Source organism: Porites lutea, chromosome 11 (genome assembly GCF_958299795.1).
Source record: "Porites lutea chromosome 11, jaPorLute2.1, whole genome shotgun sequence".
NCBI classification, from domain to species: Eukaryota; Metazoa; Cnidaria; class Anthozoa; order Scleractinia; family Poritidae; genus Porites; species Porites lutea.
The window spans coordinates 25,611,562-25,622,111 of NC_133211.1; the positions used below are offsets into that span (position 1 = coordinate 25,611,562).

At 37.4% G+C, this 10,550-nt stretch overlaps 1 long non-coding RNA gene across 1 annotated transcript; it reads left to right on the forward strand.

Moving 5' to 3' along the window:
• Nucleotides 1–454: 454 nt before the first annotated feature.
• On the forward strand, nt 455–2,496 carry LOC140951594 (uncharacterized). The gene is made up of 3 exons (XR_012167306.1): nt 455–602; nt 1,538–1,561; nt 2,364–2,496. It is a non-coding gene; the product is annotated as an uncharacterized lncRNA (long non-coding RNA).
• The last annotated feature ends 8,054 nt before the right edge of the window (nt 2,497–10,550 follow it).

Consider the following 10,550-nt stretch of genomic DNA (forward strand, 5'->3'; position numbering starts at 1 on the left):
TGCTCGCTATCATTAGTTCGAAAAACATGATTCATTTTTGGGGGTGACGCTTGAGCTTAGTCGGTCAATAACCCGCGCAGCACGTGTGCAAGAAAAATGTTTTTGCGTCAGTAGCTTATTTGTGCGATTGTTATAACGGGATCAAATTAATTAATGAAAAACAGTATTGAGGCACTACAAATTAGAAACCTGCATCTGCTTAATCTAATTTCAGTGATAACATTTAGTTGCATTTTTACGCAATTAGCGTTGTATTTGGGTGCCCAACTCAAATGGAACAAAAATAATAGTTTTCTTTTTCATAGGAGCACAGTTGGTTACCAATAAATTAAACCTGTTTAAAAAACATATATTTTTTATTTGAGGTAACCGATCGTCAAAAACAATCTCAGTTAATTGAAAAACTGAAGGGATACCCGCATCATACCCAAAACAAAACAATATCCAACAATGTTATAACTGTGGAACGCATGTTTTCAATACAAAAAGAGAAAGGTATACAATGACACAAGTCATTTTAATGATATTTGCTTCTTTGCTTTTTGTACAAAACGTATCTGGCGAGGGAATTGTGCTAGAAGAAGATCCGTACATCGAGGAAGGTACATGTGTATTACAGTTAATCCCACTTGGCATTATAACTTTGTACTGATATTTGTCGAATGCTTACTAAAATTAGGTTGTAGTGATCGTAAGTTTCAAGCCAAACTAGTCACGCTCGAATAATAAGGGCACTTCTTAAGTACAGAATGATTGTTCAATTTCGTGAATAAACAAAATCAGTAATTTTTGGGTTAAACTTATCGGCTCGGTCGTTTTGTGAATGTTAGCTATTGTCTTTCCTAACCTCAGCTGTGGCAAATACTATTTTTAGTTAAGATTCCTCGAACCGACTAAAGTATAGTTAATTACAATACTTTCGTTAGATTTTCAAGTAGCGCGGCCTTTAAACCTTAATGTATTTGGTGGTAATGCACCTTGGGAAAAAAAAAACGGCGCGAAAATCTTTTCGCGGGAAGCGACTTCAAGTCCAAGTTTATATATTGCCGTCACTTCCTGAACAAAATCCCAGCGTTTTAATTTCGACATCAATTAAGTGATATAAAACTGGAGAGAATAATAATAAATATTGATATACTTAGAAGTCCTCTGCGGGAGCTGGGAGTTCGGGACTAACTTAATTAGTCATCTATTTATTAGTTAAAATACTAGTCCTGTGAATATACCAACAGGCCACCGCAAGAATTTTTAGACTGATTGGAAGACCTTTTTAGTGCGTAATACGTTCGAGTAAAGGCTTTTTTAAAGTTTTGTTGAACATTTATAAATGAATATTTGCGGAGAAGTCACAAGTACTACTGATTTTGTTACTTCGAATCCATAGGATTTTGATAAAAACTGAATCCAACAACGCAAAGATGAGTCGAGGTGTGCCTCGTTTTCCCTACATCCGTTTTTCCTTTGTCGACTTAATTTTCTATCATCCCCTCCGTAGCATAGAATAAAAAATATAAACACGTATTTTTACTTCCTTTAGACGCAGCTTCGCTTGAAGATAATTGTAAGTACTGTAAGCCGATGTAAATTGTACTTTTGTCTGACATTTTCTCACTTTAAGACTGTTTTATCTCGATTAATGACGAGAATTGTGACTGCTTAGTTTTAAAGCTTAGTTTTTTCAGATCCAAAATGCAAAATGTGACTAAATGTGTGCTTTGAAATACTAGCCTCCTTCCTACGTTATATAACAAAGATATTTCTATATTTTTGACAGAACTCACACTTAATAAGAGTAGAGCCTATGAGTTGAATAAATGGCTATTTGTGTCAGCATCCCGCCATTGTTTACAACCAGTAGTTAATAGGGATTGGAAGTAAAATACACATTAATTAGCTTGCAAGATACAACAAACGGGCAACTAAAAGATGGAACTTGTTTTGAAATAATGTTGCAAAACGAGATGAATAAGCGCTGTTGTGCATTTTACCACCCATGTTCAAACAAATCAGGTTCCTGCAGGTTGCTAAGAGTTGTCGCATAAAGTAGAGAGTACTTTCTACTTATCGCAACAAAAATCTGTACATGTTGCGCGTTTTACCGGCTGGAGGCAAACTTGTTTTGCAGCGAATGGCGTAAATTTAACTCCGTGATTCCCGCGTAATTTATTCTAATCAGAGGTCTGTATTTTCGCAACTTACAACAACCTGATTTTTGCAGGAAAGGTTTGAAAGTGGGCGGTAAAACGCGAAACATCGCATTTTAACTCGTTTTTAAGCCGAATGTTTCCAAACATATTGTTACGTTCTAGTTGTCCATATCACCGTAGCTTTATGGAAATGATCAACAGTGGTTCATATGATAGTTTCAGGAGATGAGGTATCCTGTCCAGAACTTCCAGCCTGCCGCTACTTTGTGAAATTTTGTTGGAGCACAAAGCACAATTGGTACGATTTTGTCATTGAGAACTGCCAGAAGACCTGTCGGCTATGCTGAAAAATTTTATAAGGTAAGTGTAAGACCCAAGTGTAAGAAGTTTTCCACAATCAGATTGGTTTCTTCTTTCTTGCGTAAGTTTATTTCATTTCATTCTTTTGTTTTTTTTTTTAGGTGTTTTTAGGTCTTTGTGTCATTTTACGCCTCCTTGTTTGCGTCTCTTTACCTTTTCATCTTCATTAGTGCCGTTTTTAGTTTCTTTAGTTTCCTTTTCTACGTATTCAACCGTACTTTACATCATATTTCTGCAGTACAATTTTCAGTTTTGCTTTGGTGGGCAGTTCGCTTCAGTGTCTCGCCTTTTGCACAGTCCGCTAACACAACCTCAGTTGTCTTTGGCCGTAACAATGTAAGTGTGTTTCACAGTCCTCGCTTTGTCGCCGTTTCTGTTGTTTCTTTATGTCAAAATTTCCGTTTTTAATTTGTCGCAACTTGCTTTTTTACCGTTTTTAGTTTTCAAACCACGCACAGTCACGCTCTTCGTTTCACGTACCACGCACGTCTCTTAGCAAATAAATCTTCATTTGTTTAGTGGATTTGATTTTGTAGTGTTGGCATTTCTAGCCACGAGAGTTCTGCGCTTATTGCAGTTTCAATAAGTTATTACCCTAAAACTTATTCTCGTATGTTTGATCAGGATATCCATAACTCCGATTATTATACATTGCACTCGTTAACTGTCTTCTCATTGGCTAAGAACCTACAGCTAATTTTGGAAATCAGAGCAACCTACCGATTAGTTATCTGCTAGCAGATAATTGACTAATCTGTAGGTTACGCGCGCAATACATAATTTCCACTAACAATATCAATTCCGGTTCCTTGCGTCGGTATTTTTCTCATTATTTTCTTCAAAACAATGTATAATAAAACATTTATTAGACTGTTTTTGTGACATCCTAAATAATCAAGGTCTTGACAAGTGTTATCAGCCTCGGCTTTCGGCTCGGCTGATATCGATGTCGTTTTAAACTTAACTGTACTTTTCTTTTCAGCCCCTTACAAGATGATAAAATGCTGCTATTCTTATGTAGGAAATTATATTCTATCAGCAAGGACGCATAACCAGCAATTAGAGAACTCATCAAGATAGTGTTGTAGTGTCATGATCTTTTCCTGGAACTCAGAACGTGAAAAGGGAGAGATCGTAATTATAGATAATAATTTTCATTGACCAGATGCCGACAGACTGCTGTGTTTTAGGGTCCTCAATTAATAGTTTGAAAATAAAAGTAACAAATAGCTAGCAAATAACAAAATTTGTTAATTTCTAAAATCAAAGTGATCATAGAAGGGAGTCTTTCATGTAAAATTGACCACAGAATCAAAGCCTATAATGTCCTACATCGCCAAGTAAGAAGCCACCTGAAATGAAGCCAATATGGAAATGCGTCAGCTACAAACTTAGTATCTGAAGTGAGCTCCTCTCCAATGAATATGTTGCATCCAACTGCTGATGACAAAGAGAAGAGGAGGCGGCTGAATCGCCCCAGTAAGAGAATCCGGATTAACGTATCCCGAAAATTTTTGCTAGTTGTGGAAACCAGAATGGAAGAATCTTTTCTTGTGGAAACTTGGATCCTGGGCTTTGTAATCCGGGAAACAGCTGAAGGAATCCGGAATCCCACTAACGATTGGAATCCTGGAACCCTGGATGAAGGGCGTAGCCATCCAGCAAGACTGTCTTCAGGACCTCATAACCCAACTGAGCGCGCAATTTCCATGCGCTCGTGTAACGGCGTTTTCACGGACCAGTTTATTTTTTAGAACGGTTTTGGCGCGAATTTGAATAACTTTCATAAATCAGTCAGCAAAACCTAGAGACCTAAAAACGATATTTTTTTGCCTTTTAATGACGTTTAGTGTTCCTTTTTGATATCCTATACTTCGAATGCGCTCATAGTCATGGTGGAGATTCTATTTTCGCGGGAAAAAGTGCCCTAAAATGTGTCTAAAAATAAACCTGATCGGTAAAAACGCCATGAACAGACATACGCCTAGTTTGAGAGTTGCTCGCTCCGGTTATGAGCTCTTGCTGTATTGGATTTTCTTACGCGATGAGGCGAGCTGAAATTCAGGCTAGCGAAATACGCTGTTCATAACAACTTATTATAAGTAAAATTAAAACAACCTTTTCTTTACCGTTAACTGACTTTTATTTCACGATATAACTATATAATGAAACTTGGCTTTTAAAAGTGCGTTGAAATTCTTTTTTGTTATGACTCCTCAGACACGAACGGGTTTCACCTGCAAATGACATTAGCGACAAATCAGTTTTATTTCATTTAGAACAAAGTTCAGTGGTAGTATAGCTAGTATAGGGACGGGAGAAGGAGATTCAAGAATGGATGGACGTTCTGGCCAGAAATAGATCAAGTTATTTTCCAGACAAGTTGTTCTGTTTAAGCTCTTTTCTTCGGTCTAGCTTTCCTTGGATCTTTCTGCCATTTTTTACTCCCGTGGATGATCAAACGATCTAATATTTTTAACAGACTTGTCCTCAAAGGAGAGCTGAAATTTTTGAAACGAAATGATTCTTCTCGGCTAACGTGTAGTCTAAACAAAATAGGAGCCATCCTCACTCTCCTCTCCTCAAGATAGTCACCTATTCAAAAATTTACAAAGAAATGCATGGAATTACGCACACTTGTCAGGACGTCTATTTGGATGAATTTCTTGATAAATATTGGAGATTTCTCGTTTATTGTTCGCCCGAAAAAGGCCAAACTAAAGGATTCTGTGAAGCTTGGTGTGCTCTTTATGGCTCAATGGGCGTTCTGTTGATAATATTAACAATAATATACGGACGCGTACCCAGTCTCCTTGTTTTGAAATCAGGCAATGGTGTTTATCTCTACTTTCAAATTAACCTTGGGTTTCCTTCAATTTCAGATCACTTTCAATAAAATTTTGTAAATGGGAATATTGCTTGTGTAACAAACTTGATCAAAGCAAGAAATATTCTTCGAAATTTTTAATGGTGGTCTTGTCACTCCCAAAAAGTATAACTTTAAAATTTCTCGCCAGAATCTGCGGTACACAAATGAACACATGGAGTATTTGTATAAAGGTTTATAATGTACTGGAGCTACTCATTACAATATTGTTTAGTGTAGTATTCGTTCTTGAACAAACAGATAGAGCCAATAAGATATTCTGCCCAATGAAAATGAAAATTACTTCTACTCAGCTGGTGTGCTTTAATTCAAAAAACGTATGTGACCAACCAACCTCATTAGCACTTTCCACAAGTTCTGGGGCATCGCTGTCTTACAAATGGCGAGCGCTGGCCCTGACATCGATGTTTATTGCGCCTGCAAAAATTCGTCAAAACCTCCCTGCAAGCTGTAAAATTCAAAGAAAAAATTGATCGGATGTAGCGAGTACGAATTTCAGACTAAATTTTAACAAAGATAAGAAAAAACAACCAGGTCTCGAGCTCCAGCAGATTGGGAGTATGTTCTTGGACATTCGACGCCTGAGCAGTCTAGTTTTACCGAATTAAAACAAGTTATATAGTGGAAATCCTAGTAAAAAATGTTCTTTTAGAAACCTGTTAAAAGGAAGCGTTATGAACCCATAAACGAAAAGTAAATCCAAATTTCTCCATGGTCAAAGGAGGTGTGGACAGGATTGGGTTGATTCCATGCGCCTTGTCTTAATGAGGGTGGATTTCCACTGCCGCGTATAAATTTTTACGTGCGTACGCTCGTAAATTTAATTTTTACGATCGTAAATAAAATAGATTGTATTGAATGAATATGCGAATGTACGAAGTGTCGTGCGTAAACGTGAATGATATATGTATCTAGCAGAAATAGGTAAATAATGTTTCAATAAAAAACTGAGTTGTTATCAGATATATATTTAATAACACTACGAAGGAATCAGGGTCATGTTCCTAAATGCAGAACTAACCTACGGGTGGATTTCCACTGTCGCATAAATTTTACGTGCGTACGCACGTAAAGTTTACTCGCGTAAATAAAATAGAAGCAATGCATGAAAGGGTGCACTCCAACGTAAAAGTTGATTAAGGTTCAACTTTTACTTTCGTTTACTTACGTTCAGCTTACCATACATTTTACAGCTTACCATACATTTTATTTAGACGTGAACGCATATCAACTTTTCGTGACACTGGAAATCAACCCTTAGGATTAATTCCCACTGCCGCGTAATTTTTTCCGTGCGAACGCACAGACAACTGATTTACATGCATAATTGAAATAGAGGCAACGTACGAAAGTTGAGCGAGGTCCAACCAACCTATTCTATTAACGCGCGTAAAATTTATGGCGTACGTACGCAAAAATTACTCGACATTGGAAACCCACCTTAAGACCTTTTTTGTTTCAATACCAAAGTTCTTTGTTTTTTAATTCACTTCCTAGCCCAGACATTCAAAGGTCAGTTAGTGTATCAACTTTTAAGAACAAACTGAAGAAACACCTTCATATTTGTTCCTTTCCCTCCATCTCCTCCCCCTTTTTTTCTTTTCTTGGACATCTTCGGTCTTTTGTATCTTAATTTTTTTTGTCTTTTTTTGTCTTCTCTTTTTTGAATACCTTATTCCTTCTTATTAATGTTACTCTGGCTTCGCTGTTTAGTTGTAACATCAGTTAAGTTTATCTTTTGTTATTTAGTAGGGAAAGTCCACGTTGTATTAAAGCCTCATGCTTTCTTTGGGTTTTTTTGCCATATGTTAACGATTTTCTGTAATTTCTGTGTCGTTAAAAAAAAAAAGTTGAGCAAGATTCAACTTTTTACGTTAACGTGCGACCTTGATACCCGCACTTTTTGGGCGCGTACGTTAAAAAAATTACGCTACAGTGGAAATCCACCCTACGTGTCCCAAATTTTGTTTCGGGAGGAAGCGGGGTACGAGGGCATAACTATATCTAAGAGGTACTCTTTTCTTTCTATGTGGTAGCTGTAGGATCGCGAGCAAAGGATAACAAAAATGGGTTTTTTAACTAACGAAAAGCGAATATCTTACCAAAATGGCCATTAGCAAGGTGTATTATTAAAACGAATAACCGAACAACGTCATAATAAGTAGTTACTAGTAATAGTTGACACTACAGCTGCCCCCGCTCTGTATGTTGTCGGTCAATAGTATTCTTGCTCGTTGTGTTGCTCTTTGAAATATACCGATTCATAATGAAGATGTTCACACATATTCCATACAATAGGTGAGATAAATCGACAGGAAATAAAGGTTCCATGCACAGTTTCGGTTTGATTTACACAGCTTTGATCAAAACATTCTCAGTTTCGAGAATAGTTTATTCTAAACCATAAGAAAAGAATTAATTAGAAGTTTAATTTTTCGCTATTTCTATTTCACTTTTCACAATTAGTTCATTTTATTTGCCGGAAAGTAAGCCTTAGAAATTAAAAGGACGTTTGATCAATTCACGCTCGCACATTCTAGTCAGGGGCACCCAACGACTGTTTTCTGTAAAATATCTGTTCGGAGAAGCAAATATTGCCTAGAATTTTCTATTTCTTGAGGACGGCTAAAAATTTCTAGATGACTGTTCCATTCATGCACAGTTTTTGAAGCTTTTCCAATAAATCCGCTACGATGTACTCCCCAGGTTGGCTATTTTTCGTAGTAAAAAGGAAACCTAAAATTTTTGGATTCAAAAATGCGATGTAGAGAAGAATTAAAAAAATTCTCACTTTCGTAAAACGTTAAATTGCATCTAAAATGTTCGGGGAAGTAATACTGGAGCCCTATATTTCGAACAGACTCAAATTGCCCTAGGATGACCGAACAGATACAAAATTTATAGCGCTGCTTATAATGCACTTCTAGAGATCTAAAAGTTCTCTGGATAGCCTAAAAAGTGTTTTAAATGTGTGTAGGAGGAAACCGTAGTTGGGTGCTCCTGCGTCTAGTCAGTCTTATTTTAAACTTTATAGCGGAAGAGCATCTGTGAGCGGGGAATAAGTCAGCACAGAATTTGATAGTCGGCCAATTTCTCTAATCGTCTATCGTTCTGCTAGGGATAAACGAGCCGTTGAATCATTCACTCTTCTTGCTTGTTTGGGGCCGAGTCTTATTCAGGTCAAAGAAAAGAGAAAGAGTGTCTGGCAAGGTTTCCAATCAAAGATTTGTGAACTCGTGTCTGGCACACTAACTTAGTGTTAAAATATACCCTGTTATGTGCACCTTATAACTTCATCTGCGCTTAACGAGTGTCTTTTGGTCCATAACTTTCATAACAGCTGCTCCACAGAATGTCACTGATAACACGTAACGCAAAAGAGTATCGAAGTATGACTGCACAATTAATGTCACAAAATCTACCTATTGTAAGCGGCCCCTTCGGGATTTTTTGTGTTTTACGTCACCCTAACCATTTCGTACTTGCAAACAATAGAAACGTCATCATTACCCACAGATTCCTCGCGGCCTCTGTTCAAGCAAATCGAGATTTTTTCTATATTTACTGTATGACTGTATATTTCAACTGTAAGTACTTTCTTTAATATACGCTTGAGTTACTAGAGTGCCTCCTTGGGATTTCGCCTTCTGGGCGAAATCCCTGCAGGGGCAATTAAAAGTTTTCCCGGCAAAGGGAAGTCAAAGAGTATTTTTGATACACAGAAGTTAACTTAAGGTTGTTTACCTGGAGCTCGTTTGAAAAGATCCATCGCAGTATTTCCTGAAAACAGAAATGACACAAGAGATTATTACTACTCACATAGTAGCTCATTTTGGTTTGTACGGTTTGTTATTTAAACTGTTTGTTTGTCCGTTTTTGTCGTTTCATAAGCCGTAAAATCCGATCGATGTTTCTCAATCGATTTCCGCGTCGGGAACTCTACAATTAATATTATAAATGAGGCTGAGTGGGATTTGGAGAACTATGCAGATCGAGAAGACTTGGATAACAGCCTAGGAGATCAGCAAAATTCGACTTTCCAAGTTGAAGATGTCGTGTTGTTTCGATTTTCGGATATTATTTTTGTGATCAGTTCCCAGGCCCCTACTCTTCTTTTATTTTTCTCACGCATTAATTTTGAGAATTGAGAAGTGCGAAGCGAGAGGTGAATATGAGAGGTGTACGGAAACGCCAGCGAAGCGAAAGATGAGACAGTTTAGACACAGATAATATAGGATACCTGAATATTGTCTTCTTTACTTTCTTTGTATTTGGGTGCAAAGTATTGCTAACCTTTAAGAAAATCCTAATATCAACGCACAATTACACCACGACGTTGATAAAGACTGAGGTTGTTAAACCTGAAATAAAATCTTAAGGCTCCAATAACCTCGTACCCAGGGCGCTGGAGGTGGGTTCCAAAGCCAGTGAAAAGGGCCCTGGGGACAAGGTTTAGGCTCCAATAAACGGAATATGCTGAATATGCTGAATATGCTGAAGCAGTCAAGAAAGGATAACGGTCATTTTACTGTAGAAAAACACCAGGACCTCAAAACTGGGCTGTCAGTGTGTAGCGGACACATTTTCGTTAAAGGGAATTTCACTGGCAAACAGATGATTCACTAAATAATACTTTTCGACAAATACTACTGCGGTTACATTCTCAATGTACCTGTTGAGTTAACTTTGCATGTATTCAACAGACGATCGATTCACCGTTTCTTAATTTTCTACGGGCTTACACTGCGGTTCAGAATAAAGCCAGTGATTCAAACGCATCGCGAATGAAGAAAGAAAGAAGAACTTATACAAAAAACCATGTATTTCCCTTAAAGTTTTAGGTTTCCGTGCATTTCACTTTGTGTTACTTAGTTACTTTTTTATAGAGTAATTACTGTAGGCCATGGCTGTAATAAACTTCGCTGGTGACATTTTGCCGAATAAACTTCCCAGAACTAACTCAGCTTTCCTACCTTCAGCAAGATGTTGAGCGGAAGGTATGCCATGAATTGACATAGCGTTCAGGTCACAGATTAACATCAGAGAAAACATTAACAAGCAGATAAACCCACGGCCCTCCATCTTAACGCTGCTGACAAACACGAGAAACAAACAAACCAACCTTCAATGCTACCAATGATAAAGAAACCTGCTGT